Source organism: Natator depressus, chromosome 19 (assembly GCF_965152275.1).
Source record: "Natator depressus isolate rNatDep1 chromosome 19, rNatDep2.hap1, whole genome shotgun sequence".
Taxonomy (NCBI): domain Eukaryota; kingdom Metazoa; phylum Chordata; order Testudines; family Cheloniidae; genus Natator; species Natator depressus.
In genome coordinates this window covers 16,686,532-16,705,541 of record NC_134252.1, presented here as the reverse complement: position 1 = coordinate 16,705,541, position 19,010 = coordinate 16,686,532, and positions in this window count along the sequence as shown.

Sequence of the window (19,010 nt, the reverse complement as noted above, 5' to 3'; positions counted from 1 at the left end):
GGGGATGGGGTACAGGGATGGGGGAAGGGGGACACCCTGACATCAGCACTCCCCACCCCTGCTCTGCACAGCTGGCAAGAGGGTCCTGGGAGCAGCTGCAGGAGCAATGTGGCTGCAGAGCAGCGGCGGGAGGGGCACCTGAACACATGCTGCCGGACGTTCGCGGCTCTGCTAAGCAAGTGTGCGGCACTTGAATCTCTCCTGGGCGGCCGCCCGATCACACAGCTTAGAGGGAACACAGCTCTGGACTCCAGTGGCTTGGTCCTGTTGAGTAGTAGTGTGCTCAGGCCAGTGCCTAATTTGTGATGAAAGGGATACCGGGGCTCAAGCAATTAGGTGCTGCGGCTCAAGCAATTTTTTAACATACAGAACTGATGCGGCAAGCCCAGAGGTGCCAGGGCTCTGAACTACCAAGCTCAGGCACAAATTAAGCACTGGCACAGGCAGAATGAGTCTGTTGTTGGGAATCAGGACAGTCTGAGAAGAGCTGGTTGGGAATTTTTTGACAAAACAGGTTTTTGTAGGAAAATGCCCATTTGCCCGAACCGAAGCCATCCGCAGGAACGTACCAGGTTCAATGAAAATGTTGTTGGGGAAGGGTTTCCTGTCCAAGATAGAATTTCTGGTTAAAACCAGAGAGACCCCATTCCTGCAGAATTGAGTGGTTGTTAGGGCACTCACCTGGGATGTGACAGACCCTGGTCTGAATCCCTGCGTTGGAGTAGGAGCTTGAAGCCAGGTCTCCCAAGGGAGTGCTTTGATCACAGGGCTCTAGAAGCAGTTTCTCTGGCTCCATGAATATTTATTTATTCATACAAAGTGGGACAGCCCTAACCAGCTATAGGGAGAAACAGAGACTGACACTTGCCTGGAGCGTGGGAGACCAGTGTTTCAGTCCCTGCTCTGAATCAGGCCGAGTGGGGACTTAAACTTGGCTCTTCAGATCCAGAGCGAGTGCTCTAGATGCCTGACACTCTGGGGGTGTAGGCTTTCTGTTTCATCATCAAAAAAGTAGGTTTCCTACTGACTGGTACGCTGACTTACATACCTCCGGCTTCCATCCAGGACACATCACATGATCCGTTGTCTACAGCCATGCCCTAAGATACAACCGAATTTGCTCCAGTCCCTCAGACAGAGACAAACACCTACAAGATCTTTATCAAGCATTCTCAAAACTACAATACCCACCTGGGGAAGTGAGGAAACAGATTGACAGAGTGAGATGGTACCCAGAAGTCACCTACTACAGGATAGGCCCAACAAGGAAAATAACAGAACACCACCGGCCATCACGTACAACCCCAGCGAAAACCTCTCCAGCACATCATCAATGATCTAGAAGTCAACATGGTTTCTGTAAAGGGAGAGATCATGTCTTACTAATCTATTAGAGTTCTTTGAAGGGGTCAACAAACGTGGACAAGGGGGATCCAGTGGACATAGCGTACTTAGATTTCCAGAAGGCCTTTGACAAGGTCCCTCACCAAAGGCTCTTACATAAATTAAGTTGTCATGGGATAAGAGGGAAGATCCTTTCATGGATTGACAACTGGTTAAAAGACAGGGAACAAAGGGTAGGAACAAATGGTAAATTTTCAGAATGGAAAGGGATAACTAGTGGTGTTCCCCAAGGTCAGTCCTAGGACCAATCCTATTCAACTTATTCATAAATGATCTGGAGAAAGGGGTAAACAGTGAGGTGGCAAAGTTTGCAGACGATACTAAACTGCTCAAGATAGTTAAGACCAAAGCAGACTGTGAAGAACTTCAAAAAGGTCTCACAAAACTAAGTGATTGGACAACAAAGTGGCAAATGAAATTTAATGTGGCTAAATGTAAAGTAATGCACATTGGAAAAAATAACCCCAACTATACATACAATATGATGAGGGCTAATTTAGCTACAACTAATCAGGAGAAAGATCTTGGAGTCATTGTGGATAGTTCTCTGAAGACATCCATGCAGTGTGCAGCGGCAGTCAAAAAAGCGAACAGGATGTTAGGAATCATTAAAAAAAGCATAGAGAATAAGACAGAGAATATCTTATTGTCCTTATATAAATCCATGGTACGCCCACATCTTGAATACTGGGTACAGAAGTGGTCTCCTCATCTCAAAAAAAATATACTGGCATTAGAAAAGGTTCAGAGAAGGGCAACTAAAATGACTGGGGTTTGGAATGGGTCCCATATTAGGAGAGATTAAAGAGGCTAGGACTTTTCAGCTTGGAAAAGAGGAGACAAAGGGGGGATATGATAGAGGTATATAAAATCATGAGTGGTGTGGAGAAAGTGAATAAGGAAAAGTTATTTACTTGTTCCCATAATATAAGAACTAGAGGTCACCAAATGAAATTAATGGGCAGCAGGTTTAAAACAAATAAAAGGAAGTTCTTCTTCACGCAGCGCACAGTCAACCTGTGGAACTCCTCGCCTGAGGAGGTTGTGAAGGCTAGGACTATAACAGGGTTTAAAAGAGAACTAGATAAATTCATGGAGGTTAAATCCATTAATGGCTATTAGCCAGGATGGGTAAGGAAGGGTGTCCCTATCCTCTGTTTCTCAGAGGGTGGAGCTGGATGGCAGGAGAGAGATCACTTGATCGTTACCTGTTAGGTTCACTCCCTCTGGGACACCTGGCACTGGCCACTGTCGGCAGACAGGATACTGGGCTGGATGGACCTTTGGTCTGATTCAGTATGGCCATTTGTTCTTATGTACAACCTATCCTAGAAAAGGATCCCTCACTCTCACAGACCTTGAGAGGCAGGCCAGTCCTCGCTTCTGTAATTTTCACTCCATGCATCTGAAGAAGTGGGTTTTTCCCCCACAAAAGCTTATGCCCAAATAAATCTGTTAGTCTTTAAGGTGCCACCAGACTCCTTGTTGTTCCTGAACGGAATGTTCATGCTTTGGTCCTACAAGCTATTCTGAGTATCCTGAGAATACAGCCCAATGTTTAGCTTGTAGTGATTGGCAATAGGGGATATGAACACCTTGCGGAGGGATGTACTCCTGGAAATAAATACCTGACACTTGGTGCATTCCAAGGGGGGGGGTGGGGGAGGCTGTTTAGAGGTACTTTTATGACCTGCAGCAATAACTAGTCTTTCACAGGAATGATTTAGCTGTACCCAGAGAAAGGGGGTGACTCCATCACAGTCTGGAGAATCACCCAACCTCCCTCTCAAACTGTGATGGGATTTTAAAAGGAGCTCCCATCAGCCCATCTTTACATTCAGATTATGATGAACCTGATAGCACATTATTTGCAATATGTGTTAACCAACTCAATAAGCCAACCTGATGGGGTTTGTTTGGTTTTATTTTTTGTAGTTTACAATACATACCATGAAAACTTCCAAGAATTCATTTCAGCAGAGAGCTGATAACAGCTTAGACAAGCTCTTAAAATTGAGAATAACCCTTTCTTCAGAGATTTGATGGTAAAGACAAGGTATATCTCTGTGACTTTATTATTAAAGCAGAATTATCTCCCTCCAGCTCAGTCCTAGAGGGAGTAGCATGCACAGAACAATTAGAGAAATTTCCTTGACCTTCAGCAACTTAATCATTTTCCAGTGTTCTTTCTAATAGTGTGGTAATAGTTAAATTCTTCTGAATATCATAAAAACCACTATAACTGGAGGCTACAGTAAAGTGCCAATCAGTGCATCAGGTGAGTCAATCCAAAAGTAATATGTCTACATAATGAGAATCATAAAACCTATGCAAGAGCCAGGAGATGACATAAATAAGAATGCTGCTTAATTATTGTGGGAATGCCTTCTGCATTTGTCACACCTGGAGCCTGCCTTTATAAAACAAAATCACATCTTCGCAGTCCAAGGGTTTCACAGAACAAGGGGCTCAGTCCCTTACTCAGATACACTCCCGCACAAGCAGGTGGGAGGTTTGATTGAGAAAGAGCTGCAGAATTTGGTCCAGGGGTATGACTTTCCCTCCCTAATGAGTCACTGCTCAGTGTAAACAGAAAACAAAATGAAACACTGACTACGATTCCCTTTAAAAAAATACCTGCCAGGTCATAACTACTTCTTCTGCTGAAAGGGGTAAAGGTCCATGGTGATTTTTTTCCCCCAGTGCTGAGGATAGTTAAATGAATCATGCCATTGTCAGCAGGTCGGGCTAGATAGCTCACCAGAGCTTCCAGCACACTGCTTGGGGCTAGGAGAGTTGAGATACTATGATGCAAGGCCTTAGACTGAATGGATCAGAAGAGCTCCCAGCCATCATGGAGAGGGAAGGACTAAATGAATCACTTAAAGTCCCACCATGAGGAAGAGAGAGGGAATAGATAAATAGCTGGAGGTCTGCCCAGGATCCCCAGGGAGAAACAGGAGAGGATTCCTGCAGGTTGAAGTAGACCCTGCCACAGAAGATGCACTGTGATGCAAAAGGATGAAAGGTGCCTTCTTGGTGGACCAAATGGCTGACTGAATCTACAGGGCCGGACTAAGGACTCAGTCCTGCAAAGTGCTGTGCACCTTCAACTTCTATGGACTTGAATGGGAATTGAGGCCACTCAGCACTAGAGCTGGGCAGAGAACTGAATGTTTGGTTCAGTGGCCAAAACAAAAAACTGGGGGCAAAAAGTTTGTGGAACCTGAAATGATTTTTTTCAGTTTTTCATTTTGTTTTGGGGTGGTTTTAATCTTTTTGGCCAAAACTATTCCCTAAATTCAACCCAAATTTGCCAATAGTTTCAGTTGACCCCAAACTGCATTTGTCAGTGAATATAATTGTAGTGATCTGCCATCCCACCCCGTTGTCTTGGAGGGAGGCCAGGGCCCCTCACTACAATACTATTTGATGGAAAACTTTACCTCCAGCTCTTCTCAGCAGCCCTCAGCACCCGAAGGCCCAGTCGGAACCCCCGTTGAGCCATTCACCTGACCATCTACCCCATGGGATTCTTTCGGGTCCTCACATTCTTTATTAACTAGGTCTGTCCACGTTCACAGAGAACCAGATGGATAATGTGATGCCATTTATTTGACCAGCATATTGGGAGTACACCAGCTTCTGGACCACAAATCTCCCATCTTTGGGAATTGTCTGTTTTTCCTCCAACATCAGCCCAGGCACAGAGGGGATTAAGACAAGTGCAACTTTTTGGTGCCAAGCAGCCTTGGCGCTTCTTGCTGCCCATGAGAGAAGGTTCACTTCTTATACAGCGCAGAGCTAGCATTTCATGACCCCTTAAGGCTAGTGCTGCTGTCCAGGAAGCTAGGAAACCCAAACACAATTCATGAGCCCAGCATGGAGCATTTGGAAAACACACTAGGGCTTTTCAAGGAGTCCTGGAGTGCACTGCCCTCCTCCCCACCCCCCATCAGTAAAGAAAACAGGATGCAGGCTGCATTCCTGCTTGCATTCTAGGGCACTCCATACCAGGGCAAACACATTTGCACAATTCCAATTAAACCCTGTCATTTATAGCACCCTGCTGCTGATAAGGGCCTGATTAATGGTAGAATTGTCTTTTTTTTTTCTTTTAACTCTCTGTGCTAATTGCTTTTTCCCTCTCCCATTTCTTGCTCTAAAGGCCCTTTTGAGGAGACCTGCTGATTGCACTGGAAGTTGCATGGGAACACTTAGTCTTTTCCTGGTTTTGTTTTTTGGGTTGCCACTGAGACCAGCATGTCCAATACACATCTCACCACTGCGGATAACTGGCAAAATTGTGCCTCAAGATAAACAAGCCCAGATTCTTGTGTTTGCTCCTGACGTGGAATGTAATCAGGACAATGATTTGGTGACTTTTTGCTGGTGTTGTTTCCTGTACAGTCCCGGTTTCCCTTGCTGAGTTCTTGGGCGCATAGCAACAAAACAGCAAAACAAAGCCAACCACTGAAGACATTAAAAGTATTATCCCAGGCAGAAGGGTGGGTCCCATCAGTCCTTCTGCACCCATGGCACTGGTATCAGCCTCAACTTTGAACATTCCCGTGGTGCAGGCAGTTTGCATGCCGTGCTAATTAGCTAACCATTCTTTTTGTAGATAAAGCTGTCTGAGGCCTTCGAGGAGCTAGTTTTCACTCCAAGCCTTGAAGGCAAAAGTGAGATGATGTGCACACGTGTCAGGGGTTTACTTCAGCACTTGCACTTTGCAGTGTGTTTTTTTCTTTAGCTCTACAGGCATCGTTTCCCTGCTGGCGTAGCACGGAGGAACAGCTCTCCCCAAGCTAGCGTGCAGGGGTGGCGTTAGCCTACCGCTTGTCTACTAGCATTTTAAGTTAACTCTCTACACTTTGGGCCACATTCGCCGCTGAGCTTAGCTGAGTGCAGCAGAGGTGTGAGGTCCAGCAGGGCGTTAGCTACACCTTCCTAATGCTCTGACCCACGCTGGAGCAGACTGAAGGCTGTTCTAACTCGCACCAACTGTGTATGGTCCTTAAGGGGCCAGCCACCAGCAGAACATAGCCAGAGTACATTGCACTCAGCGTCTAGTGCTCCTTGCCCTTCTCTATCTCTTCCCTAATCCTAGCATACTCCTTGTGTTGGGGGTACTGGGGAGGGTGGCATAGGACCCAGCCACACTAACTGCTCCCCATGAGGAGCCCCCGCCATGCTGGGGGACAGAGTTGGACTCTGTTCCCTTAGTGATGCAGGAGCAGTGCAAAAGGGACTGAAAAAAGAATGAGGCATACTCGTCGCACCTTAGAGACTAACACATTTATTTGAGCATAAGCTTTCGTGGGCTAAAACTCACTTCATCGGACGCACGCAGTGGAAAATACAGTAGGAAGATATATATAGATACACAGAGAACATGAAACAATGGGTGTTGCCATACCCACTGTAACGAGAGTGATCAATTAAAGTGAGCTATTATCAGCACTTTTATCGCGCTACTGCGTCTGCATCACTCTGGTTCACTCCCAAATACCCAGGCTTTAACTCAGCAATGGTGATTTGAGTTCTACCACTGTTACGAAGTTCCTTCCCAGAGTTCTCTCAGTTCTCTTAGTGCACAATTCAGGAGAACTCAGTAGGACCCTTAGGCAGAGTCCTTGCCAAATGGGATTCATTCTTTTCAGCTAAACAGGAGGCTCTCCCTTGCTATCTGGCTTGGGACCAAGCCCCATCACCCAGGAATGCAAGACTGAGGTTTCCACTATGGCAACTCCTCACTCATGGCAGGGTCAGTTTGCTCTTGTTACCTCTGTATCACACAGCAAGGATAATGTACCCGGAAAGATGATGGAGCAAATAATTAAGCAATCAATTTGCAAACATCTAGAAGATAATATGGTTTTAAGTAATAGTTAGCATGGATTTGTGTCAAGAAGCAATTGTGTCAAACCAGCCTGATAGGTTTCTTTGACAGGGTAACAAGCCTTGTGGATGGGGGGAAGTGTGGTCTATCTTGACTTAAGAAAAGCTTTTGATACTGTTTCACATGACCTTCTCATAAACAAACTAGGGAAATGCAACCTAGGTGGAGCTACTATAAGGTGGGTGCAAAAACGGTTTGAAAACCGTTCCCAGAGAGTAGTTATTAGGGGTTCACAGTCAAGCTGGAAGGGCATAACGAGTGGGGTCCCACAGGGATCAGTTCTGGGTCCAGTTCTGTTCAATATCTTCATCAATGTTTTAGATAATGGTATAGAGAGTACACTTATAGAGTCTGCAGACGATACCAAGCTGGGAGGGGTTGCAAGTGCTTTGGAGGATAGGATTAAAATTCAAAATGATCTGGACAAATTGGAGAAACAGTCTGAAGTAAATAGGATGAAATTCAAAATGGACAAATGCAAAGTACTCCACTTAGGAAGGAACAATCAGTTGCACACACACAAAATGGGAAATGACTGCCTAGGAAGGAGTACAGTGGAAAGGGATCTGGGGGTCATAGTGGACCATAAGCTAAATATGAGTCAACAGTGTAACTCTGTTGCAAAAAAAGCGAACATCATTCTGGGCTGTATTAGCAGGAGTGTTGTAAGCAAGACACGAGAAGTAATTCTTTCGCTCTACTCCATGCTGATTAGGCCTCAGCTGGAGTACTGTGTCCAGTTCTGGGCACCACATTTTAGGAAAGATGTGGACAAATTGGAGAAAGTCCAGAGAAGAGCAACAAAAATGATTAAAGGTCTAGAAAACATGACCTATGAGGGAAGATTGAAAAAATTGGGTTTGTTTAGTCTGGAAAAGAGAAGACTGAGAGGGGACATGATAACAGTTTTCAAGTACGTAAAAGGATGTTACAAGGAGGAGGGAGAAAAATTGTTCTTCTTAACCTCTGACGATAGGACAAGAAGCAATGGGCTTAAATTGCAGCAAGGTCGGTTTAGGTTGGATATTAGGAAAAACTTCCTAACTGTCAGGGTGGTTAAGCACTGGAATAAATTGCCTAGGGGGGCTGTGGAATCTCCATCATTGGAGATTTTTAAGAGCAGGTTGGACAAACACCTGTCAGGGATGGTCTAGATAATTAGTCCTGCTATGAGTGCAGGGGACAGGAATAGATGACCTCTCGAGGTCCCTTCCAGTCCTATGATTCTGTGATAATAAGGTTTCATTATCCCTATAACCCAAACTTACAAGCATTTTGAATGAAATAACCACCATTTTCACACTGTGGTGATGGTTGACTGAGAGGGGTGCTTACCCTTCACTGGTTGCAAAAGAATTAATATGGACCCGAGAGGCCAATTAACCAGCCTTGGTGCATCGGGAGTGTGGGCCAGGCTGAATTAGAACTAAAGCCAAGTTGGGGAGAGAAGGTTTGTTGCCATGAGTGGGGTGAGCCCACATAGTGAGAGAAGACCCAGAGGGAAATGCCCAGTCTCTGGGAAGCAGCCTGGAAAGAAGGCTGACAGGGGAAAAGATTAGATGGGCTTCTCCGAGATGAGCTGGAAGCCTGACTGAGATGGGGCCCCAGTGAGCTGGAGCCTGCTGGAATCCCCGATTAAGGGGAGGATGGAGGATTGATCAAACCAGGGAGCAGCAGCAGCAGAGGTGTGATTGTGCTGAGCCCACCTGGGCTGAAGGTTTGGTTTGTATACATTTTTGTGGGACTTTGATGACTCTGTGGCCCTGGAAGGGGCTGTGCTCTGTAAAGTGGTCTGGCTGGAGGGCCAGGACACTCCTATGGACACAGTGGGCCAAAAGAAGGTGGGGGAAACTGAGGCAAAAGTTGCCGCTGTGCCGCACTACTCAGGAGGGTGTGTGTTCAGGCAGCGACTTTGCCGCAGTAACAAAGATGCAAACAAGGCTTGCTCATTCTGTATCTTCCTCCAGTTCATCAGTAGATGGTGGTAGAGAGCTCCTCCCCTGGAGAGCTACAGCCTACAGGCCTACACCATCATATAACAAAATAGAAATGAACGTAATTAACCATGAGACCAGCTCACCTACGGATGTGGTGGGGTCTCCATCCCATGGAGTCTTTAAGTCAAGACTGGGTGTCTCACTAAAAGATGCACTGGAGTGGATGGGCTGGATGCAGGGATCATTGGGTGGAATCCTCTAGCCTGGGCTATGCAGGCAGTCAGACCGGATGACCATAAGAGTTCCTTCTGGCCTTAAAAGCTATGAGAAGTCAGCACCGAGGCAGGTAGGAATGGAGCTGTGAGCCCTGTGGCCTGAAGCCTATGAGAGAAGCAAGGTGTTTGAGCGAGCTGTCTGCTGGCAGAGCAAGGGCAGTCGACTGAATGAGGCAGTGCCATATCTGCATATTATCTGCAGGCAGTCTGGGGACCTTGAGGGATAGCTTGACTAAATTTTGTACTTGGGCCCCATATTTCTGGGATTACCCTGTTGGAACTCTCCTGGGCAAAGCCTGGGTAATGAGTGGGTTTGGGGGTCACCCTGATGAAAACTTGTGTTTTCCGAGGTGGGGTAAGAGGCCCCAGACAGGCCAAAGAGGGAAGTTGTGTATGTCCCTGGTTTGCAGACATAAGGACTGTAATGTGAAAGAGCCGTGCTAAGAGCCGTAACTGCCTTATCTGAAGAGAAGTCATTCGAAGGTCTGGCTGTCTAGCTAGTAGCAAGCAGAGGTCAGAGCAGGACTGGTCATCTGAGCAGCAGGCTCAGCAAGGCAGTGGTTAGGCCCAGCCAGAGGGAAGTGGCACTTGGATTCACTCTTAGCTGAGCAGCAGAGCGAGAGCAGTTGTGTGCATTACAGCAGGAGAAGAGGATTCACAGCAACCATCTAGTGAGCCTAGTGAGCGTGGTGAGGCCTCCCTGTCCTAGCTGCTGAAGTCATTATAGCAGGGCAGGTCGTAGGTCCCAGGGCTGCCTGCAAAACAGGAACCCTGGTTTTCCTGGACTCGTGGAAGCGCAAATCGTGAGTGAGGAAGTTGGGGACCTGTGAACTGAGAGTGGGAGGCTGGGAGGTAGAACAAACGGCATCAGCCATGCAGGGTCCAATTGTTTGGGACTGTGACTTATGCACCCTGAAGGAAATGGTGGCAGAAGGTGTTAAATTGTAACTATTTGTCCCAGTTCAACCTGGTCTTTCCCTTTTCTTCACCCCTTCTCCCCCCAATGAAGTTGGCTGGTTAAACCTTTGTGCTTGCAAGTGGGTACAGATTTGCCTAGCAAAGGTTCCCAGAGTGGTTATAGGTTCCCAGATTACTGGGTGCGAGCTTGAGGCAAAACCAAGTAAGAAATTTTAGAGAATCCCCTCAAATCAGGACCTGGCCCTCGTTGTTGCCAATGCCAGGGGCAGAAGGGCTCAGAAGGTGGGGAGATGGGGGCAGGGAACGGTGTAAAGGCAGCTGAGGAATGAATCAGCCAACAGCCACTCTTGCTCCTCAGTTCAGCCCCTCCTCAGAGTAATCTGCCAGGGGATCCAGCACACTGAGGTGGCAGAGGCTTGTGCAGGAGGGTTGTGGGACACCAGGGCAGGCAGGGGTGGCCGGATCAGCTGTGCTCAACTTTATTCAAGCCCGAAACTCTGCACATGGAAGACTTAAAGCCACAGGCTGGCCATAGAGTTAAATCCTCTACCCTTCCAACCCAAGCATCCTCCTCGCCCTGTCAGTGGAGAGAGAGAGAGAGAGAGATGCAGGATAAGAAGCTGACACATTTGTCACCATCAGGACCTGTTTGACAGGAGGCTGCTGCCTTATCAGGTGAGAAGCTGGCACTTCATGCTGCTCCACTGATTTATTTCAATAGATCTTCGGACTTCTTAGCAGCAACAACAACATTTTGAGGAGTCCAGCTCCATGTGGCATAGACTCCTAGACTTCACGGTCAGAAGGGACCATCGTGATCATCTAGCCTGACCTCCTGGGACAGTGGAGAGAAAGGCCTGGAGATAGGAGTGGGGTGAAATCCAGTCCCTTTGGCTGGATTTCACCGTGAAAGCTCTGTCTGATCCATGCTATTCTGATAGAGATTTCCCACCTGTGTTTGTTCGGGTTAGGCTGTGAATGCCGTATCCCGTATTGCCAGCCCCAAGCATTCAAAGATCTTGAGTCAGGCCTCAAAAAATCATGAGATTAGCTTAAAAATCTGCAGACTTTAAAAAAGAATGCCTCTGGGGGCCTCTTCATTCTGCTTTCTGGTTTGAGCCTTTAGGGGTCACACTTACAAGATTTTATATGCAACCATGAGGACTAGAAACTTCATTTTTGAAATGAGAGCTGAGATTCTCCCATAATGTGACGCCGGGAGACAGGACTTTAAGGAAAACATCAAATATCATTGGCAACACTGTCAAATGCAGAAAATTCCCACATCGTGATTTGAGGGGCGGGATTCTGTGCTGTTGCTGGTAATCGAGAGCCTTCGCCCAGTGGGCAAGTCATTTGTGTGTATCTTGGTCATAGAATCATAGAATATCAGGGTTGGAAGGGACGTCAGGAGGTCATCTAGTCCAACCCCCTGCTCAAAGCAGGACCAACCCCAACTAAATCATCCCAGCCAGGGCTTTGTCAAGTCGGGCCTTAAAAACCTCTAAGGAAGGAGATTCCACCACCTCCCTAGGTAACGCATTCCGGTGTTTCACCACCCTCCTTGTGAAATGGTGTTTCCTAACATCCAACCTAGACTTCCCCCACTGCAACTTGAGACCATTACTCCTTGTTCTGTCATCTGCCACCACTGAGAACAGTCGAGCTCCATCCTCTTTGGAACCCCTCTTCACGTAGTTGAAGGCTGCTATCAAATCATCCCCCATTCTTATCTTCTGCAGACTAAACAAGCCCAGTTCCCTCAGCCTCTCCTCATAAGTCATGTGCCCCAGACCCCTAATAATTTTCGTTGCCCTCCGCTGGACTCTCTCCAATTTGTCCACATCTTTTCTGTAGTGGGGGGCCCAAAACTGGACGCAATACTCCAGATGTGGCCTCACCAGTGCCAAAGAGAGGGGAATAATCACTTCCCTCAATCTGCTGGCAATGCTCCTATGAATGCAGCCCAATATGCCGTTCGCCTTCTTGGCAACAAGGGCACACTGCTGACTCCTATCCAGCTTCTCGTCCACTGTAATCCCCAGGTCCTTTTCTGCAGAACTGCTTCTTAGCTAGTCGGTTCCCAGCCTGTAGCTGTGCATGGGATTCTTCCATCCTAAGTGCAGGACTCTGCACTTGTCCTTGTTGAACCTCATCAGATTTCTTTTGGCCCAATCCTCCAATTTGTCTAGGTCAATCTGGATCCTCTCCTTCCCCTTCAGCGTATCTATCATTCCCCCTAGCTTAGTGTCATCTGCGAACTTGCTGAGAGTGCAATCCATCCCATCATCCAGATCATTAATAAAGATGTTGAACAAAACCAGCCCCAGGACCGACCCTTCGGGCACTCCGCTTGATACTGGCTGCCAGCTAGACATTGAGCCGTTGATTACAACCCGTTGAGCCTGACAATGTAGCCAGCTTTCTATCCACATTATAGTCCATTCATCCAATCCATACTTTTTTAAATTGCTGGCAAGAATACTATGGGAGCCAGTATCAAAAGCTTTGCTAAAGTCAAGATATATCACATCCACCGCATTCCCCATATCCACAGAGCCAGTTATCTCATCATAGAAGGCAATCAGGTTGTTCAGGCATGACTTGCCCATTGTGAATCCATGTTGACTGTTCCTGATCACCTTCCTCTCCTCCAAGTGCTTCAAAATGGTTTCCTTGAGGACCTGCTCCATGATTTTTCCAGGGACTGAGGTGAGGCTGTAGTTCCCCGGATTCTCCTTCTTCCCTTTTTTAAAGATGGGCACTATATTTGCCTTTTTCCAGTCGTCCGGGACCTCCCCTGATCACCAGGAGTTTTCAGAGATAATGGCGAATGGCTCTGTAATCACATCAGCCAACTCCCTTAGCACTCCTGGATGCATTAGATCTGGACCCATGGACTTGTGCATGTCCAGCTTTTCTAAATAGTCCTTAACCTGTTCTTTCGCCACTGAGGGCTGCTCGCCTCCTCCCCATAGCGTGCTGGCTGGGACAGCCGTCTGGGAGCTGACTTGTCTGTGAAGACTGAGGCAAAAAGAGCATTGAGTACCTCAGCTTTTTCCACATCATCGGTCACTAGGTTTCCTCCCCCATTCATTAAGTGTCCCACACTTCCCCTGACCTTTTTCTTGTTGCTAACATACCTGTAGAAACCCTTCTTGTTACCCTTCACATCCCTTGCTAGCTGCAACTCCAGTTGTGTTTTGGCCTTCCTGATTATGCCCCTGCTTGCTCGAGCAATATCTTTATACTATTCCCTTGTCATCTGTCCAAGTTTCCACTTCTTATAAGCTTCCTTTTTGTGTTTAAGCTCACTGAAGAGTTCTCTGTTAAGCCAAGCTGGTCACCTGCCATATTTGCTATTCTTTCTGCACATCGGGGTGGTTTGTGAATGGGGCTGATGGTTCAGCAAGAGTCCCAGCCAAAGGGACTGGATTTCACCCCACTCCTATCTCCAGGCCTTTCTCTCCACTGTCCCAGGAGGTCAGGCTAGATGATCACGATGGTCCCTTCTGACCGTGAAGTCTAGGAGTCTATGCCACATGGAGCTGGACTCCTCAAAATGTTGTTGTTGCTGCTAAGAAGTCCGAAGATCTATTGAAATAAATCAGTGGAGCAGCATGAAGTGCCAGCTTCTCACCTGATAAGGCAGCAGCCTCTGTCAAACAGGTCCTGATGGTGACAAATGTGTCAGTTTCTTATCCTGCATCTCTCTCGCTCTCGCTCTCTCTCTCTCTCTCTCTCTCTCTCTCTCTCTCCACTGACAGGGCAAGGAGGATGCTTGGGTTGGAAGGGTAGAGGATTTAACTCTATGGCCAGCCTGTGGCTTTAAGTCTTCCATGTGCAGAGTTTCGGGCTTGAATAAAGTTGAGCACAGCTGATCCAGCCACCCCTGCCTGCCCTGGTGTCCCACAACCCTCCTGCACAAGCCTCTGCCACCTCAGTGTGCTGGATCCCCTGGCAGATTACTCTGAGGAGGGGCTGAACTGAGGAGCAAGAGTGGCTGTTGGCTGATTCATTCCTCAGCTGCCTTTACACCGTTCCCTGCCCCCATCTCCCCACCTTCTGAGCCCTTCTGCCCCTGGCATTGGCAACAACGAGGGCCAGGTCCTGATTTGAGGGGATTCTCTAAAATTTCTTACTTGGTTTTGCCTCAAGCTCGCACCCAGTAATCTGGGAACCTATAACCACTCTGGGAACCTTTGCTAGGCAAATCTGTACCCACTTGCAAGCACAAAGGTTTAACCAGCCAACTTCATTGGGGGGAGAAGGGGTGAAGAAAAGGGAAAGACCAGGTTGAACTGGGACAAATAGTTACAATTTAACACCTTCTGCCACCATTTCCTTCAGGGTGCATAAGTCACAGTCCCAAACAATTGGACCCTGCATGGCTGATGCCGTTTGTTCTACCTCCCAGCCTCCCACTCTCAGTTCACAGGTCCCCAACTTCCTCACTCACGATTTGCGCTTCCACGAGTCCAGGAAAACCAGGGTTCCTGTTTTGCAGGCAGCCCTGGGACCTACGACCTGCCCTGCTATAATGACTTCAGCAGCTAGGACAGGGAGGCCTCACCACGCTCACTAGGCTCACTAGATGGTTGCTGTGAATCCTCTTCTCCTGCTGTAATGCACACAACTGCTCTCGCTCTGCTGCTCAGCTAAGAGTGAATCCAAGTGCCACTTCCCTCTGGCTGGGCCTAACCACTGCCTTGCTGAGCCTGCTGCTCAGATGACCAGTCCTGCTCTGACCTCTGCTTGCTACTAGCTAGACAGCCAGACCTTCGAATGACTTCTCTTCAGATAAGGCAGTTACGGCTCTTAGCACGGCTCTTTCACATTACAGTCCTTATGTCTGCAAACCAGGGACATACACAACTTCCCTCTTTGGCCTGTCTGGGGCCTCTTACCCCACCTCGGAAAACACAAGTTTTCATCAGGGTGACCCCCAAACCCACTCATTACCCAGGCTTTGCCCAGGAGAGTTCCAACAGGGTAATCCCAGAAATATGGGGCCCAAGTACAAAATTTAGTCAAGCTATCCCTCAAGGTCCCCAGACTGCCTGCAGATAATATGCAGATATGGCACTGCCTCACTCGGTCGAATGGCCAAGAAGCAATGGGCTTAAATTGCATCACGGACAGTTTAGTTTGGACATTAGGAAAAACTTCCTAACTGTCAGGATGGTTAAGCATTGGCATAAATTGCCGAGGGAGGTGATGGAATCTCCATCATTGGCGATTTTTAAGAGCAGTTTGGACAGACACCTGTCAGGGATGGTCTAGATCAGGGATCGACAACCTTTGGCATGCAGCCCGTCAAGGAAACCTGCTGGCGGGACGGGACGGTTTGTTTACCGGCAGCATCTGCAGGTTCGGCCGATCGCAGCTCCCACTGGCTGCAGTTTGCCTTTCGAGGCCAATGGGGGCTTTGGGAAGCGGCATGGGCTGAGGGATGTGCTGGATCCGCCAGCAGATTTCCCTGATGGGCTGCGTGCCAAAGGTTGCCGATCCGTGGTCTAGATAATACTTAGTCCTACCTTGAGTGCAGGGGACAGGACTAGATGACCTCTCGAGATCCCTTCCAGTTCTATGATTCTATACCCCATGGAGAGTTGGCTTTGCAGCGTCTCAAGTGGCATAAAGAAGGTGTTTCTAGGACTCATGGTTGTGAGCTGTTGGACTATAAAAGTATCACTGCTCCAGGACTGAAACGTGTCTGGACAAATCTTAGGAGGGCATGCTGGGATTCTGGGGTACGTTCCACATTTGGGGAGTAAGGGGGGACTGAGGAAAGCTGTTTTATGACAGCAGCTGTCAGAGAGCTGCCTGAGGTCTGGATTGTAGCCATAGTCCCTCTGGAGATGGATTTGCGGGCAGGGTCACTGGAGGCCATTAGAGGTGAATGACAAATGCAATTTATGCCATCATTTTGGAGCTTAACACTTGGCTGTTATGACCCAATATGTAGGATTGATAACCAGGCACTTTTATTTTGTAAAGCCTCACTTAACTCTAAGCTATTAGGAGCACTGCAGTGCTCCTTTGAAGTGGTTACCAGGCCTGTTGGATGTAAATACCGGGTGTGGTGTAGGTAGCTCTGTAATTGAGAGGAGATGATGTCATTCTTTCTTCCAGGTATTGCACCTTTAAATGGAGAGGAGTCTCCCTGCTTGCTTCAGGGGGCAGGTGTGAGGCAGTGGCTGCTTTGTGTGCCCAGTTCAGATGCAGAATGTTAAAGCGAGTCACTGTGCGAGTCACTGCGCGCTCTCTACCGGAGACAAAGGGCAGCCACCTTGCACCTCTCCTCCAGCACAAAGCCGGCTTAGCTGGCCAGAGACCATGCCAGCTGGCTCAGGGTGCAGGGCTAGGGATCCGCTGTGCTCTGGCAATCTCCAGCTACTGTACTGACCCCTTGGGGGCTGCTGGCAGCTGGTGAAAGTTAGAACAGATGAAGGCTGCTTTAATGTGTACTGGGGACCAGTCCAGCAGGAAGACGCTCTGGGACCAGTGGGCTGCAGAGGTGGCTCTCCTCATGAGGTGCACTGAGTGCTGCTCAGCAAGGGCCCAGGACTGTGGCTTTATATTTGGTATTTCCATGGTGCTTTCCTCAGTCTGAAGTAAGTCCCCATGAGAAATAGAACCCTGGGGGTTTCTAGCACCTGCGTCAGTCTGATTGTAGGTGTAAGTTATAAAGAGAGAAAAGAATTGGAAATACAGGCACCCCTCCCGTCTTTTGGATTCCCACTTTAGCCACCTGTAATTCAGGAGGAGAGAGTACGGGCAAGCAATTAGAGCAGGGGATCCTGGTTGCATTCCTAGCTGTGGGTCTCTTGAGCAAGTAACCTCTTCATAGCTCAGTGTACCCAGCTCTACACTGAATGTCACAGTACTCACCTAGCCGCTGGGGGGCTGTGAGCCTCCAGTGACTAATGCTGGTTAAGTGTGTTGCAGCCCTTGTCTGAATGGTGCTGCTGAAAGATACATGAGTGCATCGCTGTGGACATGTGGATGGCTTTCCTGGATCAGGGCTGTCAGTGGGAACAGGGAGGTGCTCATGGTTTGCTTTTCACTCTTGCATCGCTCTTCGTGTATTTGGCACGGGAGCTGCAGCCAGAGGCAGAGTGAGGCTGCATCCCTGCTCCAAGGTGTCATGCCGTTAACTCCTAGGAGGTGCTCTGCAGGGTCCACTTGCTCAGCTTCTTGAGTGTGAGGCTCATTCCTGGGTGTTTGGGTTGGCATGGCCGGGGCGTACCACCTTGCCTCTTGGCATTGGTTATGCAAATCTTTAAATGTGCTGGGCTGACTCACCTCACTGTCAGAACAGAGCTGTTGGAACGGGCATGGCTCAGCAAGTTTCCCTGGTGCTGATTGCAATGGAGTCGTCGGAACCATTTCTCCCAGCAATACCAGGGCTGTGGCTGCCACTATGGAGAGCTCCTCTGAAGCTGGAGATTCAGTTGCTTTGGTCAGCATCTGTGGTTCCTAGCAAAGAGTCTAGGGCCTGACCCAGCCCACACTGAAGTGATTGGGAATCTTTCCATGGACTTGGGCTTGGGTCTCTGCTGAGCCAGGTACCTTCCACTCAGGACCGGCTCTAGGCACCTGCAAAGCGAGCACGTATTTGGGGCGGCACAATTCCAGGGGCGGCTTTCCGGCCACTCTTGGGCAGTTGCCCTCTCGGAGCTTGGGGCGGAAAAAAACCTAGAGCCGGCCCTGGTTCCACTCCCCTGCTTTGTGAGGCATTTGAAATTGGGATGGAGGGAAAAAGGATCCCCTATAATGTCTCAGGCCACTTCCCACCTCAGGAGCAGGGAAATTGCAGCTCTTTCTCTTTGACCCACCCCCTCCCTATGTCCCACCACCTGCTCCATTCCTGCAGCTCCTGTCCAGAGCGAATGAGGCGGAGGAGTTTGATCCAGTAGCCTTTGCCTTTAGGGAAGCGAAGAGCTGGGTCATAGGAGTCTGCCTTGTCTCTGTGTACACACACCTCTTCCAGTCACACTGTGGTTAATTCTGCAATGCCTACTACGGCCTGCCCTGTCCCACCCTCCCTGTGCCAGAAAACCACCCCAAACCAGCCAAAATAGGGGCAGGGGGAAGTGCAAAAACCAGAAAATATAAGTGGGGGCAAGTTTTGTGTCATGTCGCCATGATGCTGCGTGGGGTTTGTGTCAAAAATGCCTGCACGGCATTGTTAAAAAAAAAAGGTGTGTGTGTGGGCGGGGGAAGCAGCCCACAAGACATGTGGAAAACCCTGTGGGCTGCAGTTGTCGAAAAATGCCGGACTGACTGGCCAAAAACAAGCAAAAAGTCGCTGGTTTTGAGTGGTCTTAATAACCCACCTTAAGCAGCAACTAGAGAATTCCCTGCTAATCAGGAAGTGCCTACCTTTATTAAACTCCCCACTGCAACACAGCCTGGAAGACCAGGAACTCTATAACCACTCCACAGCTCCCTTTCCTTATAATAAAAGATTAAAATTTAATTCTAAACCAATTCTCCATATACAACAATTCATAATAAAATTCAGATTCCTGAAAACTATTTACACCACTATGTGCCGTTATCAGTTGC